The following is a 22728-nucleotide window of genomic DNA, read 5'->3' on the forward strand; positions in this document are numbered from 1 at the left end:
CCTTGGTATTAATTATGCCTCACCGGCATTCATACGTAAAGATTACGGCACGCCGCCGCGTGAGACTGGTTTTCGGTCGGGTTGGAAATTTACTATCACTGGTAGGACAGGGTGTCACTTCTGTAAACCGGACACCCCTCTTCACCAAATATAGAGATCCAGGTACCCACACTTTATGGGACTTGACCAGAGTCTGACGACGGTGAGAAAGTGCGCTATTAATACGTTGTATCCTGTCATGACACGAGGAATGTGGGCCCGAGCCACGCGTTTATTTTAAGAATGTGTGGCGTTACGTGTTCTTGCATTCATGCTATTGGATCTGTACATCTCATCGCACTGCGAGACCTGCAGGAAAGGGAGGGGGGAGAGAGAGAGAGAGCGCCTGACAGTGAAGAAGTCAGCAAGTTACAGAAGTATTAGCAGATTCTTAGAATTCAGTTGCATTTACTCGCCAAGACGTATTTCTGTTTTGGTTTTACATGAAAGATGTCTTCAGGCATTTTCAAGTGGCATGGCCCGATCAAATGAAACTTTTGGTACGTTCAATAAAACTTACGTGGCGACATCTGCTAAAGAATATCTCAGAAACAATCTATTTTACAAAGAGACATAACTTCAAATGGAATATGTTGGAAACAACAGCAACAAAAATATATTCAAGCCGTGCATGGGAGTAACCCAAAGGAAAATATGAACTTTATACAAGTCAATTATGTGTTTTTTAAAACCGATTATCCGAACACAAAGCGCTCTCTCTCTCTCTCTCTCTCTCTCTCTCTCTCTCTCTCTCTCTCTCTGCGGAATAAAAAGTGCGGCGTGGCTGCTATCATCGGGTGTACACATGACCAACGGGAAAGAAATATCGGTACAGACCGCGGGCTTTCAAACTCTGTAACCAGATTTATAGCCTATTACGACATAGTACATCACGAACATCAGTGATCGGGTTTCCAAGCTCAAAAAAGTGCACGTTACAAACGATTCAGAACGGTCCCAGATCGTGTTAACGACTGTGTGAGTGCATGTTCCAGATAAGATTAAGGAATAGGAAATGGCTCGCCCTCCACAAAAACCGCAAAGTGCGAGGGTGGGCTTCGATATGAACGGCATGTGAAGTCTGGGTAGCCGCTGAGTAACCCATCTGGACAGACGGATGTTTGATCCTGGGCGCTAGTGCTAAAAATGAGCGTTTGTCCGACGCAAATTTGATTTAACCGTGGAAGTCGCTCGTAGTTTTCCCACTGGCGTGCCGGGTGGGCGAACCGCGTTGTCTTTCTTTCCTGCTCCGCATCGGATTGTTGGATGATTGGCGCAAGGAATTCCCAGCGGAACCGCAGTGGACCGCGGCGGGGTTTAAAATTTGCTATGCAGTTTTTTAAAAAACAACTTCTCCCGGGATTTGGGCTGTAGAGGAAGGATAGCCAACGGGCTGCTGGGGCCGGGGCTTTTTACAAGATTTTTCGAGAAAGACAAAAATTCATGGGAAGTAAGAAATCACAAAGCTGACGAAAAGGAAAAATGTAGACATTTTCAGGTACCTCCATGGAGTCCTTATTAAAAATATGCAGATATAAGCTTATATACAGAACTATGATCCGATCCGTATATCGAGCCTATCCGTATATCGAATGAATCATTATCACACAGAAGGCTTATTACATGTATGTCCAAAATTATTCTTTCTGAGTTCCTTTTGCCGCACCAAGGAGTGAAGTCCCCGAAATTTTGCGGAGAATGAAGAAAGGCGATGTTACCTGTAAGGCACTGGAGTGCCGACCTGTGCTGTGCATGTTGTCCGACTCGGTGTCCCACGTGTTCTTGCTGGCACACACGACGCACACGGCTAGCTCCACCTGTGTCGGTATATCCTTTTATACACAGAACTGCGGACTGAAGCGATGCCCACGGTTTGTCTCGTTTCGATCGTGCTGATGACAAAACGGTTCGCCGGAGAACAAACAACAGGATACCATGTTTAGGCAAGGAAGAAAATACATAAAAGTTGCTATTTTGGTCCGACCGGAGCTTCTCAAGTGGAGGATGCGGCGAGTTTTTTGTCACCGGGAGATACGGTGACCCGAGGTTTATAGACGACCTCCTTTCAACAGTGATGCGTCCCAGACTGAAGAAGACACAGCATCACGCGACTGGTATCGCTGTGAGAAGGATGCAGACTCACGTCAGGAATGCCGACCGGCTCTCCGACCAGTACATCAAACCACAATGCGATCACCCACAATGCTTCCGGTTTCCCCCAACTACGCCAGTATAAATAGCACCTTGCATCCAGCGTGATGACGTTGACCGGCCGGTTTCCATGGCGATCAAGCCATATTTAGCGACTTCCCCTTCATGATACGACAATTTGAGCTCGGTCTCACGCAGGAATAGGAAACCCGAAAATAGATGCGTTGTGTGTGCTGATCAGTCAATATTTCCTAAACTAACAGATTATAGATACCGTGTTTCTGCTTTCGGTGGCAGACTTTATCTCTGTCCTGCGTCTCGTGGTCTTCCCGGCGACTTCCTTCGCACTACTATCGTCGGTGGGCAGTTTTATGAGGTGGATGAGAGATAGCGGCAAAGTGAGAAGTGCCATGGACGATTGGCATATCCAGGGGGCCCTTGGAGAGACTGAGGAAGACAGACACGACTGCCCATTGGACTAGTGAAATACCCAGTCTCTCAAAACTTGTGGGCAGTTGACTGGAATAACACGGGGGCGTTACCCCTATAATTACATTTCCGCCACAGACGATGTCTGGACAGTGAGCTCAAACCGAAACTTCAAAAAAGAAACTATTATTGAAACTGTTTGAAGATCTCTCTCTCTCTCTCTCTCTCTCTCTCTCTCTCTCTCTCTCTCTCTCTCTCTCTCTCTCTCTCTCTCTCTCTCTCTCATTTAACCATACGTATCGCCATGGTTTGACACTACAATATGGGTTTGTTTGCAGTGGAAAAAAAACAAAACCACACATTGTAATTCATTGCGACTTATATGCAACAATCATCTCATGTTGCCAAGAAACTCGTCCGCAGCGCAGTATCTCCACAAAGTTAAAAATCTCTCTACTCGGTAACGAAGGTAAGGTTTAAAACTCGAGTGTTTTTCAGATCTCTGTTCCGCTCCAACGAAAGCTGTATGATATCACATGCCCTTTCCATCGGTGGATATCCAACGCAGTGTCCGTGTTATGGCACACCGACTAGGTGCATGGCATTCTCGTCCGCGCGTGTAACTGTAACATTATCCCGCTCTGGGTTTATGTAATGTCAGGAGTTGGCTGGTGCCTGATGTACTCCCGAGTTTTTCAAATGATCCCCACATCAAATTCTACGCTACCATTTTGTAGCAGCGCGAATTTTCGGTCGCACAAGAATTTTAATGATTAAGTCGATCCTTGGACAATTATGTGGATTATCTATGCAAACCTACACCCTGAGCTGCATCCAGTTAATGGCTGACGGTGATAGCCAGCGCGTTGGTTGCCCAGTTACTTGGACTCCTGCAGAAGTTGCGCAGTGGAAATTCGGGCGCCCAAGTGCGCCCCCTAGAGTTGAATTTCACAAATGAGAAGCTTGGGTGTAATCTGGGTGAAAAGGGGTCGGGCAAGTCACCGGCGAGGGTTGTAAATCATCTTTTTACACACAAATACCGGTATTTAACTTCAATAATTTTCAATCCTGTCTAACACATCCTAAATATGGTCAAATTAAATATTTAATAATATCACTTGGATCGCCACGTGTGACCAACGTAAAGTTTACAAATGTTCAAGATTATCGATTTTTCATAAATTTATAGGCTTGTCGCAAACTTCCGAGCACGTCGAACTGTTTTCATTTCAGCAGTTGTTGGCAATTTGTCTCTCCTAGGAAGGAGTCCTGAAGATTTCGGGTCGAGTATGGGTCAGTCCTTACAAAAACACAGAGCCATAAACCGGGGGTGAAATTTTAATTTGTCCTCGCAGGGCGCAAAGGTCCGAGCAAAAAGACGGCAATCGGGGCTCTGAAAATAGCAAGTACTTGACAGTTTATGTCACATTATATGACCGGGATAGGTTGACCCGTTCTCGTTTGCAGCTGCAGACGACTTTTAACGTACCGCTACACGGTGCCGGGAGATCCTTGCTGTCAGGGGGTGACCGTGGTAATTTATAAGTGCTGTCGCAAAGCCCGATTTTCCAAATAAATATCAATATTGGCCCAGTCCTCGGAACTTCTTCCTAGTTTAACGACACTGTGTTCTTCTCTTTCAAACTTTGAGATTTTCGTGCCGAATTTTTCTCCGATTCGTTTGACTGTTTCAAGGTGATAAGTATTTTTTAAAGTTTAGACATTTTAAATTACAGTTTTAATGGCCCTAAAATTGGAAGTTGTACAACGCGGAACGGCATTTCCGAAAAAACAGCAAATTTATAATTATACATTCTCAGATACCTTGCATTCTCAAAGTTTGAAGATAAGATCGTGTTTAGAGGATGCAATTGTTGGAACATACGGTGCATCGAAATCAGAACTTGTATTACACCGTCAGAAATGTGACGTCATTTGTCACACGGGAAATTACCAAATCAATGGCATTGGCTGACAGTTATCCGCAGCAAAACTCTACATTGGAAAATACCATGCAGTTTAAATGTGTAGCCTTCCCTATTTCAAAAGGGTCGAGCCTTATTCATTTTGTAAGCACCGTTTTCAAAAATTTGTTTGTTTTTTTTTTCGGTTGGTCAGGGCGAATGCGTACATATACCATGACAATGAATGCATTCCGATCGACTCCTATAATTTCCGGAGGAATGTGACAAGAAAAAAAAACGCCATTTTTTTTCAAAATCACAATTTTTTAAAGTTATGTGACCATATAATGCAGCTTAGCTTGTGAATCATCATGAATCGTCGTTAGTAGAGGAGCGCAATGCCATGATCATCATGTCACCCCCAAGAGGATATATCAACTTGAAACAGTATCGTCATGAAGTACATGAACCTGTAATGAATGGTCTTCAACAATCTACTGCCTCTCTTGGAAAAATAAACTTTTGAAATTCGGAAAAAGCAGTATTCCTAAAAATATGAACGGATCGGATTTATCAATGGTTTAATTTCTCTGATTAGTCTTGTACAATGCCATGGCCCTGACAGGATTTTGCGACCTGGGGTTTATACCATAGCGACTGTTATTAGTTTTTGGTGTTGGACGATTCAAACGACGGTTGAGCAATCGGAATGTGCAAAATTGTCAGTGAACATCGGCTGTACCGAAATACAGTCTTTCGGCGCATTTCAGGGGGGAGCATTTCCTACAGACCAAGCGCTATATCAAGGCACGTCTGCTAGGAGGGCCCAGGAGAATCTTTCATGAAAAAATCGCCGTTGGACTCATCCCTCCCTGGTTATCCTATTGGTTAGGTGTTGTCCAGTCTGGAGTGCCACTGAAAAGTTATAATCTTTACTTGTCGAGTCGATTTTTCGTGAAAATTACCGTATTGCCCTCCTGGCTTTTGCGCCTGTCTCACAAGGGTGGGTCGGTCCAGTCTGGAATGTGTGCGAGCCTGCGCACAAACGGTGCGCGCGTCAGACTTGCGTGCGACGCGTTTTGCTGGAGACCGCTCCGAATGATATACTTGTGTCTCGCGATAACCGGCGGATGTACCTCACACAGTTTCAACCTGACACGTCACAGAGAGACCGGGCAGAGAGATTATCCTTGCGGCAACGTACTACAGCAACCACGTTGCTAAACCCACCAAACCATGCATCACCCCTTCGCGAGGCGCCAAACGAAAACGACAACTGGACAAAGCGAGGCTGCAACAGGTGTTTGGATATTTTCCGGACCGTGATGGGAAACAGAAGCGTTAAAAGAGAAAATAAACAGACAAAAATAACCGGAAATTGTGTATGCGGTCGGGTTGGTCCATTGTCGTTTATCGTAGCATTTACTTTGATTTATGTACGACCGTGCCCGTCTCCGATTCTCTCTGATGATAACTGAGATGAACTGGTATGTTGTGTACAGAAAAGAAAAATGTGCCTGACACATTGACGGTACTATTTCCTATGTCTCTGGGCAAAGTATGAATTTTCTGGCATCAAATCCCCTGGCGCTAGTCATCATATAGTCACTGCGACTAGAACTGCCGATATTGAGTTCTTGCCATGCCCCGCTACCAAAACAGATGTTGCCCAAGGGATGTCATAGATTGAATCTCATTGAAATCCCTATTACGCACTCATCGCGATCCGAACACTGGAAGCTGCACGGTGCCTCAAAGTGAACTCTTTCATAACAGTTATCCTGACACGTTATCGACATAACATGTAACTGGACAATATCAATCACACTGAAACAGTTACCTCTTCGGTAGTTCTCGGTCTCTTTCGACAGCAAACCGTGGTATATCCAGGCCACTGGGGATGAGGATGTTTGTAGGGGGGAACAGAGCATCCATTTTTCAATAGTTACCGGCGCATAATATTTTTTCAGAGAATTTTTACATTGCCTCTGTTCCAGACGCGACGACATTCTCCCGCAGACACGGTAGATTTTTTGACAATCACCGGCCATTTTTTTTCCCATTGTTGGCCGGCCATCCCTTCCACTAAAGGTTGTATTGCCTCTTTGCAACCGTGACGCAACCAAGTCAAAATCGAATGTCTACGCATGGGACCATAAACATTACAAAAAAACTGAATGAAATTGAGAGATGTTTTGTGACTTAAAAATTCACAATATCTCACTTTGGAAATCATCGACAAAACACCGTTACATTACCGTGCATGTTCCTCCTTTATCGCTGGGAAAAGCGCGAACGATGGCATATTTACAGTTCTTTATTAATCGAGATGGCCGTCGAATTCGAGGCGCGTGGGCTTCTTAGTTTTGTTTTCTTGAAAATTAAAATATGGTGGACTCTTGGCAGTTTCATAATGGATTTCAAAACTACTGTAGAGAGCTAGAGAAGGGAAAAAAGTTTTCCTCTCAAAACTTAATCTAAACGTGATTTGGAGAAACGGTTGAAAAAAAACACCGATATCATACAAATCGTTATTTGTTTTTGAATTCTTGTAAACTGCACACGACGTTCATGATGATGAACTTGTGAGTACACAAAATAAGCACACCGATAAAACATTTTGCTGACACAGAGTAAAAATTGTTCCAAAACCGAATCCTGAAACGATCCATGATGACTATCCATGATGCACGACCGCGCAATAAAAAAAAACTGTGATCTACTATTAAGCGATTGGAACTGTGCGGAGATAGTTGAGTAAGCGGACCAGAAATGATAATGTCAGAAACGTGATCGAGAATATTTAAGCTAGGTTTGCAAACGATAATAACCTTTTAATTGTTCGTGGATACTTGACTCGTCTGTTATCTAATACGCGGTACTAACCATATAATTACGTAATATCGCGAGCAATATTTTCGAATTCGGTGTATGCTTGCAGTTCCTCGGCAATAAATTTACCTTTTTTGCGTTTTGTTTTATTTTCCGGAGTACAATAACAAATTAAGGGCGACCCGGACATTTGTCATGCTATTTTAACAATCATTTTCTGGTCTTGGAATTTGTAGTTCAGTCGTTATCGAAATATGTCAGATGACTTGGCGATCCGAAGAAAATATTTACGCTTCAATGTTTGGGCGGGATGTAAATCTTGCTTATAAAAGTATGGCGATCCTGTCACTCAAATATTCGTATTCATAAACATTGCAGAAAACTTTATTTATATTCGAGACTTCGGTGACATTGTCGCCTTTTTATGTCGTCCAGGAAATATGGGGCCATACTGCACCGATTTTCACCTCGACACCCTGCGATTCTACAGTAAACTGTATTTCGAAAGCGACCAAAGAACGAGTTTCCCCATACCCCATCGCCCCACCTAATGTATGGTTCGCGCACGCCCTGCATATCGCTTAAGTTCCTCTGGTCCATCGTCGATACTACAAAGTCATTTGTTTTACAGATCCTAAAAAGCTCTATTTGGAAGGAATGTTACAGGGAAACGTACTAAAGACACTCGCGCCTGGCAAATGTCTGCACAATCTCTAAGAGCCCTTCTCCCTAATACTGGTTCAACTTAAAGAGTGGGCTAAATCCGATCAAGAAGCGACCTCGCTCAAAGGGGATTCAGTTGTTATCGGTACATTGGGTAAAATATTAGTTGTATTTGGTAGTTCAGCCATGAGAACTGCTCAGCCATAACACATGACTTTGCAGTACACTTGCAAACCACTTACAATGGAAGACGTATTCCTGTGTCGAAAAATCCCTCTCTGAGAGAGAGAGAGAGAGAGAGAGAGAGAGAGAGAGAGAGAGAGAGAGTGAGAGAGAGAGAGAGAGCTATGCGCAATGGCTACACACAATGAATGCTCCGACTTATGCTCAAATTAAAACAGTCTCGAGAAAATAGTTTAACAGTGGTCTAAAATGTGTCTTTCTGCTCGTTAATGAAAGAAAAGAGATCAAGCGCTGAGACCACAACGCTAACACAAAAACGTGTTACCAAAAGTCGAAGAAAGTCGACAACGTTCACGAGATGCAAATATAGACCAAGGGTAAAATTCAACATACCTTGGTGACCAGAGCAACAGCAAAACATTGTCCGGGAACGGTCTTTGTGAAGGGCAAAATGAGCTGAACAGATCGAAAAGGAAGCGTGTCAATAAATTCTAATATGACATCGTCTCCTAGTAACAAGGGTACGTAGGCATATACCCGTGTCAGTTGCCAACAACCTCCAGTTACAGGTTGCGTGTTTAAGGTCACCGAAGAGGACCCAAAAAAAAAAAAACGCCATAAAAACTGCCATTGTAGAGAACATTCCTTAGTCTATCGAAAATGTTTTCAAATCAGCACTTCATGAACTTTTTGAACAGAGTATTTGGAGGGCAGGACCATATCTTTAAAGAGAATGAGAGTCTTGCGTCGTGCGCGCCGGATTAAGGTAGTATGCGCCTCGAAAGTAAGAGACTTAAACTTTTGCTCAAACTTTCCTCAAGGATATTTCAACCATTCTCTTTCAAAATCAAGAATAAAAAACGGGGTCACCGTGCAAAGTTTGGTTACTAGAGATACAAGTTACCCAAGATTTACAGCTAGTTGAAATTAAAAATGGCCGCCATTCCTGTGTTAACTCTATGGAGAAAAATACAATTTTCGATTTTCGAATTAACTAAGACGGTGAGCTCGTTTTCTTATGCCAAGAGCTTTAAAATGAACCCCCAAAAGTGGTAGATCAGAAAAGAACTGTAAAGGTTTGAGAGCCCGAGTATCTGTCCCAAAGGCGCGTTCTACCTTAATCGGGATAAGAGTACACACGCCGCGTTATCGACGAAATACATCGTCGACGCGCGACAGAGTATGCGTATGACCCCGTAAGGTAAACCGCATTTGTCTCCTCCCAGCGGGGCAACACCGTGGAATGTTGAATGAACTCGAATATGATTGAATGGGATGAAAGAAAACCAAGATCCCACCGGAACAAAGAGTTTGTTTTGATCACCAAAGCTTTCTAGCGCTCTCATATATTCCCACACATGCACTTTCCCACGTCCTTGTCAAAAGCTAGCTGCTTTCAAGAAAAATACTGTCAGAGGAAAGCAAGTGCAAATCCCCTCCCCCCTCTCTCTCTCTTTCTCTCTTTCCCTCCCCTGTCGTAACTGTAAACATAGACAGTAGCAAGACTGTCTATGCTTGTAAACTTTACAATAACTATTATAAGTTCATTGGCCAAGTTTACCTACATTATTGATATTGTGGCGTCTTTAACATCTGACGGTGTTTTCTTTGATGTGCGGGTAGACGAGGAAGTCATAAACGTGGAGGCCGGCCTCGCAAGGACGAAAGTGAGGAACGAATGTCATGAGCGGCGTTTAAACTATCGAGTCGATAAATTATTGATTTGTTTCCTTCCGGTGGAATAATCATAAACCAGGTTCAGCGACATGAAGTCTTCTTTATACACTGTTGAGTGAGTAAGGAGGTTTTCGCGATGGAAACGCATGTTGATCGTTGATATTTTTTTCCAACTGGCAATACGGGTGTATTTTAGAGATGAAGATATCGCGTAAGGGAGCCTTCATTTTATGGGGAGGGGGGAATCCGGGGATTGAGTTTCACAAAACGAACGGTTACAGAGGGGGGGGGGGTCAAATTTTACAAAAGACAGTCTGGTGAGGGATTATATTTTCCGAAAGATTTTCATGGAACTATGACATGACCAAAATAGAATCGAAAATGTTAAAATAATGGAACAGAATATGGTTGAGTCTGTGTGAAGTATGAAACAATATAGATAGGATTCTATCAGCAACAGGGCTGGTTGAATTGATAAACAAACAACAAACTGCACAAATCCCGGCTATATCATAAACCCAAGCACAAGCAGATTACACAGTATCTGTGCCGTACAGCTAGTTTCAGTATTTCTGTGTTCTGTGTATCAGCTTCAGTTTCTCGATCAACTCAAAACAGCAGGATGAAAGGCCAAGTGTATAGATTTTCAGCAGATTCAAAGGTGTATTCAAGTTCGATCTTGAGTTAATTAATGTTTGTCGACAATAACAATGGTCGTGCCACATGTGGAGACTTTGTTTACCATCAATATGCGGGATATTTTAGGATTCTGTAGAACAGGAAATTGGAGACAGAGCAAAATGATGAAAATAAGCAAAAAGATATATAGTGGTGCAAAGTTGTGTGTGGTTGTGCCGTTAAATTCCAGCGCCGCATCTTGATGACACATCACCGTTACCACGGTTATAGTAATATTTTTATTTTAATCTAATCAGATTAATAATTTTAACTGGGGGATCACATTTTATCAATTGAGCAGGGTCATATTTTAGTATGAATATTTGAGGGGTCAACTTTTACATGTCTTACGTTAATTAAATCCCACCGGCCCCCTCCAGAAAATAAAGAATGCTTCCTGACACGTAAATGACGGGGGGGAGGGGGGAGGGAGAGATTTGTACCGATATTGTGTAATGCGATGTAATGTTGTTTTCTGTGCCCATCTCTTTGTGTCTTTGAGGTGTTTATAGTGAGTGCTGGGATGATGCCACCCTTGAAAACATGGATGATGTCACCAGACCGTACATCATCGCGATGAGACGAGCTGTGGTGTCATGTTACCAATAATGTGTCCCATGTCGTATGACGCGTGTAGTGCAAAACAGACTGAGGACGAAGATATTGCGCTATGTGTTTGTGCTATGCCTTGCTGTCTGGGCCGGTCATGTTTTATTATATTATGCTGTGACGAGTTGTGCTGTACTGCGTGTTCTTCTGTCGCGAATCACATGCTGTGCATCTTTCGGCATTTTGACTGGTCGTCTCGGTATGTACACAGCATTGCCGAAGAGCGAACCTATATCAATGAGGACGGGTCCTCCGAGCCTTTTCTTTAATGGCAAAAGTGAACTTGACCGAGCTGACCCGAGCCAAGCTGGACATGCCGATCGAAAAGCCAACTCCGAGACCGTAATGGACTAATGTTACAGAATGTTCGCCGTGCACGAAATACCGAATAACAAATAAAGGCAACATCCTTTGCGTGGCTGGGTTCAACATGGTTTTACATTCCTTTGACCGGAAAATGGTAAAATGGTACGTGTAAAACGTGTACTGAGTGGAATTTGCACTTCCCAGATCTGCAAATACGTACAGGAATAAAAGCGAGTTCTTTGTGTTTTACTGGCCTACGTTCCAGAGTTGCGATGGCTTAAATGTATGAGACCTCATCGAATGATTTGATTAAAAGTCTGAAGAGCAATCGTTTCAGGACTCTGGCTTACTTTTCAAAACTCTGAGACGCTTGAATTACATATTGAAATTTGCGTAGTCTCAGGAGACTGCTGCCTTGTTATATCCTGGCCCAGAATCTAGCTGCAGTTTCACAATCGAGCACGAAACTGTGGCTAAGTTGTAGTGATACGTCCCAATTCAAACTGGGCCAGCTAACCTCGAGTCCACCGATTACCAACCGCCAGCTTTTAGTTTCAAACTGCAACGTACACAACCCTCGATCTTGGTTACGGTATCCGACACAGGCTAATGAAACATTTACGGTCCACGCAAAATATATATTAAAAATCATGAAATATGAGTTATAAAACTAGTTTTGTTGTATTTATCAGGATTGAACTTCCTTTCCGCTCTGCAATACTTGAAAACTCGCAGAACGGGTTCAACAGAATCAGGTTACCTTTCCACTCTGCAGTATTTGTACCACATGTAGAAAAGTCATTGAACGCGTATGGATCACCCTTCACACGGCCTTTTACGGCGTGTTCAACGTAGAATATGTCCCATATATATATATATATATTATATATATATATATATATATTATATATATAATGACTTACTATGCGTTATGACCCGGTTTCTTTGATTGATAATAACCAACCAATCAATTGGTTTGTCACCCTCTAAAGTGGTTCTATCTATACGATTGCGGGTATGATCAAGTGCGGCTGTTTGCTCACGTTTTGCACAAGGAACTTTTCTCTTCCATTATCAAGTACAACTAAACAGGAGAATCATCTTAGATTTCATGCATATAAAATGAAACTTGCGGTTCATTCTCCGTTTTAAACATTGAGTTCAATCGATTTTCATGAAAAAGAGTTTATTGAAACTCTAACCTTGTCGTATTTTTGTACTTGCAAAAAAATGGCAAGACTTTAGATGGGCTATTATGACAAAAAAGTGGTAAGATCCTTTTGACGATACATCTCTGAAAATGTTTCCACGAGGAGTGTTCAGCCTTCCTGAACATCATAATTTTGCCGTTTGCCATTATGATCAAGATGAGTGATAGCGTGAGTTACAGTCTGTCTGCCTCGCACCGGTACGTTGCAGCCCCAACGTATAAAGCTGCCGTGACAATCGTGTCATACTTCCGAAACAAAAAGGCAAACAAAATAAACAAAAAACCCCTAAAAACTGACGTAACCCAGTACTCAAAACGATTTGAACACTTCTGCAAATCAGGAGTCGAAATGCTGACCAATTGAGTATTAAATTTCACCAACAATTTCAAATGTAACGCATAGTATAGAAAACAAAGTTGGAATTTCACCCAAGTTTTGTTTGTATATCGGAAACGCCACCTCGAGGGTTCACGAGTGTAATCCAAGTTTCCGTCAAAGTGAACTTTATTTAACTCCGAAAAAAAACCACCTGGTTAGACAAGTTTGGGTCTATATCGTTCACACCATCGCAAAGGGTAAAGGTCACTTTTTTGGGCAACCCTATTCTATACCGTGAATCATCATCGCGACTTTACCCGGGGACTGAACACAACGTTTCATTGGTCGAAATAGGACACTTGTCGATTTTTCATTTGCCAGCTCGCAAGATCTCAAACACGCACACATTTAACGTTGAATACGTCGTAAACAGAAACGAAATGGAATAATTGGAATAATCTTGCCACGGTTCAAGTATCTCGCTTCCTCTCACGCTGATTGAGAGTTTCTGCACGTGATACTCTCGATCCAAACACATATTTGGGGTCTTTTTAAACACGGGCAAATGATAACCGGAGACACGGCGGAACGCAATGGCCGCAAACGAGCCGGAACATAAACCGGAAACCCCGTTCGGAACTTAAGAAAAATACACGACACTTCCATCACGCCGCTGAGACGTTTGTGTGTAAACTTTCCCCTCATCGACTGTAGGTCTACGTTGACAGGAAATATTCCCAGGCAATGATTCCCGCGTGCCGCTGTCAGGGATAATTCCCGTCCGGGGTGTGTGCCCCGAACGTGGCCATCAGCACGTACGCTCCGAATGCCCCGCAGTCTGTTGTCAGGCCGAATACCTTTGATTGGGAGAAGGCTGCAGCCAAAAGCCGCAAAAGGACAATGACAAAAAAGTGGTCTTGTGCACGTTTGGCATATTTCATTCACATCGGTAGGAGTTAACGCAGAGAAGGACCCCCGGAGTTAACCCTCGGCCTCTGTGGAGAGACCGAGAAAACGCTGCGAACGTGCTCTGCTGACTCGGTATTTCGGACGTCCACCCCTGAGAGATCCTATGTACGATTGAATAGCGGCATTTAAACACTTGTCCGACAACACAGTGAAATATTTTGATGACACGATAGCGTAGAGTTTATACAAAGGAATGTCACAGTTTAAAATGAGAAATGCCAAAGTGTTGTTCTAACGTACCCTGGGATGAATGAACGTCAGTACTGGCTCGTCTTGCGCAGGACTCAACGCAACATCCGTAACCATGGAGACTGGCTCCATGCAAGCCGACCCTTTTGGTTAAAAACACACAGTTTGTCTCTACTTTGGTAAATTTATGTATTTTTTTATCCCTGGGTGGGAATTTTCCACCCAAAAGTTCTCCGTACAGTCGAGCCACACTGGTCTAGCATCTAAAATAGGACTGAAAGAGCAAGAATAAATCACTACTTTTTTCAAGACTAGACAATCGTCACCTTTTTATTCAATTTCAAGTGTTGATAGACGATTTTGCAAACAAGAGATAAAGTAACTTGCTAGCGTTTCAAGGGTTACTTTTTGAAGGAAAATATGATGATGCCGGCGGTGGGTGATGTCGGCCACAAAACTGTGACGAAAACGCTTCGCCCCGCATTTGCCGATCAGCACCCCAGACTTTGAGCGAAATCTTTGGACTGACAGAATGGTCTAGTAACCCCGCAACAGGGAACAGAGTTCACAGTCACGTAAAATACAACAAAACAAGAACTGGTGGACAAAAATGGTCTGTAAAGATTGATTGTGAGCGTACCTGGCAAATTCAAAGAGTTGGGGCGTGTTGCTCGGTAACTTTTGACAGCGTTTTTCAGTAGTTTTGTTCCGTGTCCCTGCAATATATGACAGTGGACAAAAAATAGCGAAGTATAAATTGCCGACAGTTAAAGTTACTGGGGCTATCAACATGGAGCGGAAAAGAGATGATTGTCATGATGGCTGTTGTCTCGTCTAACCCCCTAAAGTAAAAGAGCACAGAAATATTTAGCAGATAATAACTATGAACAAGGGTAGATAGCTGATTATGGCCTATAGCTGATTCACTGCACTCCCTCCCGGAAAAAGTAGTTCGGGGACATTTCAGAATAGACAGGGCCGCAGTAATGATACAGGCTTGTATGGATCAAAATGGTATACGTGTATAGAGCACACAAATAACCAAACCGGCTCAGAAAAAAAAATAACAGCTGAGAAGAAGGGTACCCTTGTAAGTTATCAGAGACACGCGGGGTCGCAAACATATTTAGCATTCGTCGAATAAAACGGCTTAGCCTTTCAAAACAGCCTAAGCGTTTTAGCAAAACCGCGGCTCGCAAAACATTCCGGGTTATTAAACTGTATATACCCTATTCATCTATACATACTAAGAGGGAGATAACGGTTTCAAACAGAAGACGTAAGAGCCCCGAGTCGCACGTTCACCAGCCAAGTTCATTGGCTCGTCGCATGCGCCATGGAGAATCCGGGGTTGACGCTCTCCATTCGCAGCGCGCAGCCTGCCAGTGACGTCAGAAATAACTTCCATTCTTAACTTAAATAATAACAGACCCGCGCATTCTCGAGCTCGTGTGAGCAATTTACCAGATCAAACAAATCAATTTCAGGCGAAGGTAAATCTGCATTCTGGACGACGTGCAGCACGATCGAGGTAGTCGCCCTCGTCTTTCCAGCACGACGACTTTTCAACTTGCGGCGCAAAGCCGAAGCAAATGCTGTCACTGAATTTTCTCCCGAATTCCATGCATACGAAATCAACTCAACCCTTAATTGCCCGAACACCTCGTTTTTTTCAGCCAAGTGTCTGCTAAGATACACGTCTTGACATTCCTAGATGCCCGCTCAATCTGACAGCAACTATCCCTGACTATCAGTGTCAAAGGGATGGCGGTATTCGTCAAGCCAATACACATTGCAAGCTTGTAAAAATCGACCGAATGGGACTTCTTGTTCAAATGCAACGTTATATAAATGCTGGTAGATCTGCGAATGAACTATAAATAATATATACACAACACACATAAACAGAGGGTGACTTTCAAGGGAGTATATCTTACTCACTTCACCTTACCGGCTCGAGAAGATTTTTTCCTTTCTTCAGCACCCAAAACTTATCCGATGTTTTTCAATAAAAGGCACTTGGCTCCAGCACTCGTTGCATGAAAAAAAGATTCCAAATGGCCGGCAAACACAGAGCAACCACGCCGCAGCTCACCGCACCTTCACTGTAGTAGTAAATTGACAGAAACACCCTCCTGCTACACGAGCCGATTGAGCACACCGAAAATTTACGACGGCAGGGGTCAAAGGCCGCTACGCGAGGAACCCAATGCTTCCGGACCATGATAGCAATAAATACGAGCGAACTGTCATCCTATTTGACCGCATGGATCTTCCAATTTGCGTCACTGCCTTCCAGCAATACGACTCCGACCAGGAGCTTTCGATGCTGCATCACGGTAGAAGTTAGTTTACACATATATATGTTACGTGCAGAGAAAACGAACAAAAGGGTGAACTCAGCAGTTAACGTTTAAACAAAATTTATTACGAAAATAAAACTAATTGCTAAGTAGGGATAGGTACAAGCTTTAAAGTGTACAGACTACTTATCTCAGCTGGGACGGCAAAGCTCCAGTCTCAGAGTTGTAACAGTCAGTCGGATGAATGAACAGTCCTTTGGCTTGCAGGCTTGAATTTGCACAAAGTCCACAGTATAAATCCAGCGTTGGCAGTGAAGGTCTTGAAAAGTCTTGAGAATGACTACTGCTGGAGTTTAGTAACACACAAGAGACACGATCCCAAAAGTCTGACTGGAAGCTGTGCACGTCCCTTTTATAAAGGCATATAAGAACAATCTAGAACTTTTATTGACATGCTAATTACTGTTCTAAAATTATCTCCCTTACACAACTAATCAACTTTCCAGAACATTCCAAACATGACTAATTGAATTCAAGGTTGTGAGGTCATCAAGGGCAGTGACCTTGAGAATGTTCTAGACTAATTGAACTCAGGTCATGATGAGTGTGGGGTAAATGACCTACATAACACACCCCCTCTTCAAAAAAAAGAAAATTTTTCAAAGAAAAATCTTTCTTTTGCAAATGTAATCTTGAAAAGGATTTAAGTACTCAAAATTTTGTTTTACTCTAAAGTAAAATTTCTTGAAAGTGAACAACAATAAATTTTCTTGAAAGTGAACAACAATAATTTCTAAATACGAGAGAGACAGTCTGCAATTAAATTGTCTCTGCCTTTGATATGTCTAATGTCAAGATTAAACTCCTGTAACATTAAACTCCATCTTAGCAATCTCTGATTTTTGCCTTTAAATTTCTGCAGAAAAACAAGAGGGTTGTGATCAATATAAACCACTATTGGCTGATTTGAAGAAGTAACATAAACTTCAAAATGCTGTAAAGCTAATATCAAAGATAAACACTCTTTTTCAATTGTAGAGTAGTTTCTCTGGGATTTGTTAAATTTGCGTGAAAAATAGCAAACAGGATGATCTACACCATGACTATCCTCTTGCAATAAAACAGCACCAGCAGCCGTATCACTAGCATCTACAGCTAATTTGAATGGCAAAGTGAAATCTGGTGCAGACAACACTGGGGCACTTTGCAGTATGGCTTTAAGTGTATCAAATGCCTGTTGGCATTGCTCTGACCAAACAACTTTACTTTTTTTTAAGTAAGTTAGTCAAAGGCTCAGTAATTGTGGAGAAATTTGGACAGAATTTTCTGTAGTAACCAGCCATACCGAGAAAGCGCATCAGTTGTCGTTTGCAGTTTGGTATGGGAAAACTTGAAATGGCACTGATTTTGGCATCAACAGGTTTTACCTCACCCTGTCCTACAGTATGTCCGAGGTAAGTTACCCTTGCCCATACAAACTCAGATTTGGCAAGGTTGACAGTCAACATTGCTTAGCTCAGTCTCTCAAAGAACTTCCGCATGAGCTTGATGTGTTCCTCCCAGGTGTCACTATACAGGATGACGTCGTCAACGTAAGCTGCACACCCGTCTAGCCCGGATATGACGTCGTTGATCATCCGTTGGAACGTTGCCGGAGAGTTCTTCATTCCAAATGGCATCACCTTGTACTGGAACAATCCGTCTGGTGTAACAAAGGCGGATATTTCACGAGCACGATCCGTCAGAGGGACTTGCCAAAATCCCTTCAGTAGGTCAAATTTGTCACATACTTGGCTTTTCCCACTCGGTCGATGCAGTCATCAATCCTCGGGATTGGGAAAGTGTCTGTCTTTGTTAAAGTGTTGACCTTCCAAAGTCCGTGCACATACGATAACTGTGATCTGATTTGGGAACAAGTATGCACGGCGAACTCCAGTTACTTTTACTGGGTTCAATAAAGTCATTGTCCAGCAGGTATTTGACTTCTTCCTGGAGATATTTCGCTTTTGTTGGATTCAGTCTGTATGGATGTTGTTTTATAGGCTTACTGTCCCCAACATCAACGTCGTGATAGATGACGTTTGTCCTCGTTGGAACATCTTGAAACAGGTGTTTATATTCGTGGAGCAGTTCTTTACCTGTTGTTGTTGTTCTGGCTGGAGGTGTGCCAACTTTGTAGACTCCAGCTTCTCCAGGATTTCTGAGTTCTGAAGCTTGACCGAGCCCAGCTTTGAGTTTAGAGTATTTTCACTCAAGTCAGTTTCAGTATCACTATCTTCATAATGGTTTGAACTGACTGCACTGACAGGCTGAGTTATAGTAGGATTATCCCTATCCAAATATGGCTTAAGCATATTTATGTGACATAGCTGTTTTTGTTTTCGCCTGTCAGGTGTTATTATGATGTAATTTAAATCACTCAATTTCTTATCAATTAGATATGGCCCAAAGTAACGAGCATGGAGTGGTTTGCCAGGAATTGGAAGTAGAACAAGAACTTTTTGACCTGGTTCAAACTTCCGTTTTGAGGTGCTTTTATCATATCTGGTTTTCATTGACTGCTGAGATGACTCAAGATTTTCTCTGGCTAATTCACATGCTTTAGAGAGTTTTGTACGAAAATCTGACACATATTGCAAATATTCAGACAATCATCATCGTCTGATAGGAATTTCTCTTTAACGAGCTTAAGTGGGCCACGGACTGTATGTCCAAATACAAGCTCAAATGGGCTAAAACCAAGAGACTCTTGAATTGACTCTCTAACAGCAAAGAGCAGAAAATGAATTCCTTCATCCCACTGCTTCTCTGTGTCAAAACAGTAGGTCCTAATCATGTTTTTCAAAGTTTGATGAAATCGCTCAAGAGCACCCTGACTTTCTGGATGATAGGCGGATGACCTATACTGTTTAATGCCTAGCTGATCCATTACTTGTTGAAAAATACCAGACATAAAGTTGGAGCCTTGATCGGACTGGACACATTTAGGGAGGCCAAATAAAGTGAAAAATTTGACTAAAGCTCTCACTATAGTCTTTGTCTTTATATTTCTCAGTGGTATGGCTTCTGGGAACCGAGTTGATGTACACATTATTGTCAGCATGTACTCATTTCCTGATCTTGTTTTTGGTAAGGGCCCAACACAGTCTATTAGAATCCTACTAAATGGTTCTTGAAATGCAGGAATTGGCTGTAAAGGGGCCTTTGGAATGGTCTGATTCGGCTTTCCTACCATCTGACATGTGTGACAAGTTTTACAGAAATGTGTTACATCCTGCCTGAGATTAGGCCAATAAAAGTGACTGAGAATTTTGTGATAAGTTTTCCTTACTCCTAAATGACCAGCCCAGGGCGTTTCATGGGCCAGGCGCAATATTTCAGCACGATAGGGCTTGGAACCACAATTTGATGTTTTATAGCCCAAGTCGTCATCAACCAAGACATCTGGAGGTCTCCATTTACGCATGAGAATACCAGATTTTGTATAATAGGAAACAGAGCTATCTGAAGTTTTATCTTCATCATCTACCCTGTCAAACAAACACAAAATATCTGGGTCTTTGTGTTGTTCTGCAATGAGATTTGATCTAGAAAATGTCTGACTTTGGTCAGCAGAAGTTTTACTGGAAGTTTCAAATCCACGAGGGATAACGGAATGCTCCGTGTCAAACACCTGACTGAGAAAGGTGTCATTTAAGTCAACATCTGTGACATTATTTTTGAGAGTATTTTGATTCTCAGAAGTTTTCTTTGACATGGCTCGAGTAATGGCACATGATGGGAAAAGGCCGGGAATGTCTTCCTCTATTGGCTCTGGATTTTGATCTAAACTAGGATTATCAGTCACAAGTGGATTAGTAATGACCTTGTCCCCAGCAAGGTCGTTTCCAAGAAGAAGGTGAATCCCTTCAAAAGGCAAAAAAGGCCTAATACCTAAAGCCACAGGTCCAGAAACAAAGTCCGAAGACAAATAGACATTATGGAGAGGAACAGGAATGTAGTCATTACAATCTACCCCCTTAATAAGAACTTTAGAACCTGAAAATGACTTTTCAGAAAACGGCAGGGTATCTGCCAACAAAAGAGACTGGGAAGCCCCGGTATCTCTTAAAATTTTGACAGGGGTAGCGGAAGAGAAATCACTAGAAAGTGATATAAAACCATCATGAATAAATGGTTCGAAAATACCCATAATGCTATCTTGAGAAGAATTGACCTTGACCTCATTAATTGGGGATAAGAGGGGTTTAACCTCAGAAAATGTGTTGCACACATTATTAGACTCTAATTGAGTTGATGAAGAAATAAAGCGGTGGGCTTAGATCCACTTTGACCACTTTGACCTTCACGTTTTCTTTTCAATTTGAAACACTCTGACATTAAATGGCCGTCTTTCTTACAATAATTACAAGAAAGTGTACCAAACTGTTTTTCAGAAGGAGATTGAGACTTGGGATCTGATGATGTGGGAGTGTTACTTGAATTTTGTGAACTGTTGACATTTGATTTTCTGCTGTCCTTTGAGAAATTCTTGGATGAAAAGGACGAGTTAAATTTACCTGCATTGTTTCTGTATGAAAAGGACTGGGATGGTTTGCTGAGAAATGAAGATTTGTGGGTCAATGAATAATCATCGGCCAAACGTGCAGCAACCTCCATGTATCTGCCTTTTGTTCATTGATAAACGTCTTGATGTCACTCCGGATGCACCTTTTAAATTCCTCAATCAAAACAAGTTGTCGTAATTTGTCATAATTCTGACTGACCTTTTCCGAAGAACACCAACGATCAAACAGTTGTTCTTTTGTTCGAGCAAATTCAACGTAAGTTTGATCCTTCACCTTCTCACAATCCCTAAATTTCTGACGGTAAGCTTCAGGCACCAACTCATAACCCTTGAGAATTAATTCCTTCACAGAATCATAATCTGAAGCCTGCTCTACTGACAACTGAATGTAAATTTCTCTGGCTTTACCCACCAAAGCACTCTGCAAAAGCATAGACCAGGACTCCTTAGGCCAATCCAGACTCTGAGCAATTTTCTCAAAATGAAGGAAATATTTATCAACATCCTTTTCTTGGAAAGGGGGAACTAACCTGAAATGCTTAGTGATGTCAAAATTGTCTGAAGGGAAGAATTTTCCTGACTTTCCAAGCTCTAAACGTCTCATTTCTAACTGCAGTCGGTGTTCAGCTAATTCTCTTTCCTTTTCTTTTTCCTCTCTTTCTTTCTCCCTTTGTCTTTCTTCCATTTGCAATTCTTTTTCTTTCATTTCCAATTCCCTCTCTTTCTGTCTTTCTTCCATTTCTAATCTTTCCTGCCTTTCTTTTTCTTTCTGTCTTTCTTCCATTTGCAATTCTTTTTCTTTCATTTGTAATTGCATTTGTATTTTTTCTTTTTCTAATGCCAATTTTTTAAGCTCCAAATCTGCCTGAATTTCTAATTCTAATTTTTTGAGTTCGAAGGAAGACTCAGGCTCATAATCTTTTAAGGCAGACTCCTCAAAATGGCCAGAATTAACTAAATGTTTTGCAATCTTGAACTGTATTTCTCGCTTGCGCATAGATCTTTTGACATCTACTTTAAGGAAATTTGCCAGTGCTATGAGGTTGTCTTTTCTGAGGGATTAAATGTGTCCTGATCAAGGTCATCCATAAATTCGTCTGGCTTAAATTCCGCCATGATTGAATTTCGCTGAGTTCACAGTATACAGTAGTTTTGAAAAGGCAGGCAAAATGTTGTCAAACGGCTCAAAATATTCGTACTCCCGGACGAGCCCCCAATTTGTTACGTGCAGAGAAAACGAACAAAAGGGTGAACTCAGCAGTTAACGTTTAAACAAAATTTATTACGAAAATAAAACTAATTGCTAAGTTAGGGATAGGATACAAGCTTTAAAAGTGTACAGACTACTTATCTCAGCTGGGACGGCAAAGCTCCAGTCTCAGAGTTGTAACAGTCAGTTGGATGAATGAACAGTCCTTTGGCTTGCAGGCTTGAAGCTGCACAAAGTCCACAGTATAAATCCAGCGTTGGCAGTGAAGGTCTTGAAAAGTCTTGAGAATGACTACTGCTGGAGTTTAGTAACACACAAGAGACACGATCCCAAAAGTCTGACTGGAAGCTGTGCACGTCCCTTTTATAAAGGCATATAAGAACAATCTAGAACTTTTATTGACATGCTAATTACTGTTCTAAAATTATCTCCCTTACACAACTAATCAACTTTCCAGAACATTCCAAACATGACTAATTGAATTCAAGGT

The 22728-nt window shown here is 42.1% G+C and overlaps 1 protein-coding gene across 3 annotated transcripts in view; it reads right to left on the reverse strand.

Annotated features, from left to right (window-relative positions):
• Window positions 1–22728, reverse strand: part of LOC139131026 (protein sprouty homolog 2-like) — a 38565-nt gene that overhangs the window by 7540 nt on the left and 8297 nt on the right. Inside the window, exon 1 of one of the 3 annotated variants that reach the window (XM_070696935.1) lies at window positions 16110–16335. The exons of 1 other annotated variant lie outside the window; for it this stretch is intronic. The gene's annotated coding sequence lies outside the window, so the exon portion shown is untranslated. Of the gene's footprint in view, window positions 1–1757; window positions 2664–16109; window positions 16336–22728 lie in introns of those variants that run through there. One more of the 3 variants, XM_070696931.1, reaches the window with a different exon arrangement.

Source organism: Ptychodera flava, chromosome 4, assembly GCF_041260155.1.
Source record: "Ptychodera flava strain L36383 chromosome 4, AS_Pfla_20210202, whole genome shotgun sequence".
Classification (NCBI taxonomy): domain Eukaryota; kingdom Metazoa; phylum Hemichordata; class Enteropneusta; family Ptychoderidae; genus Ptychodera; species Ptychodera flava.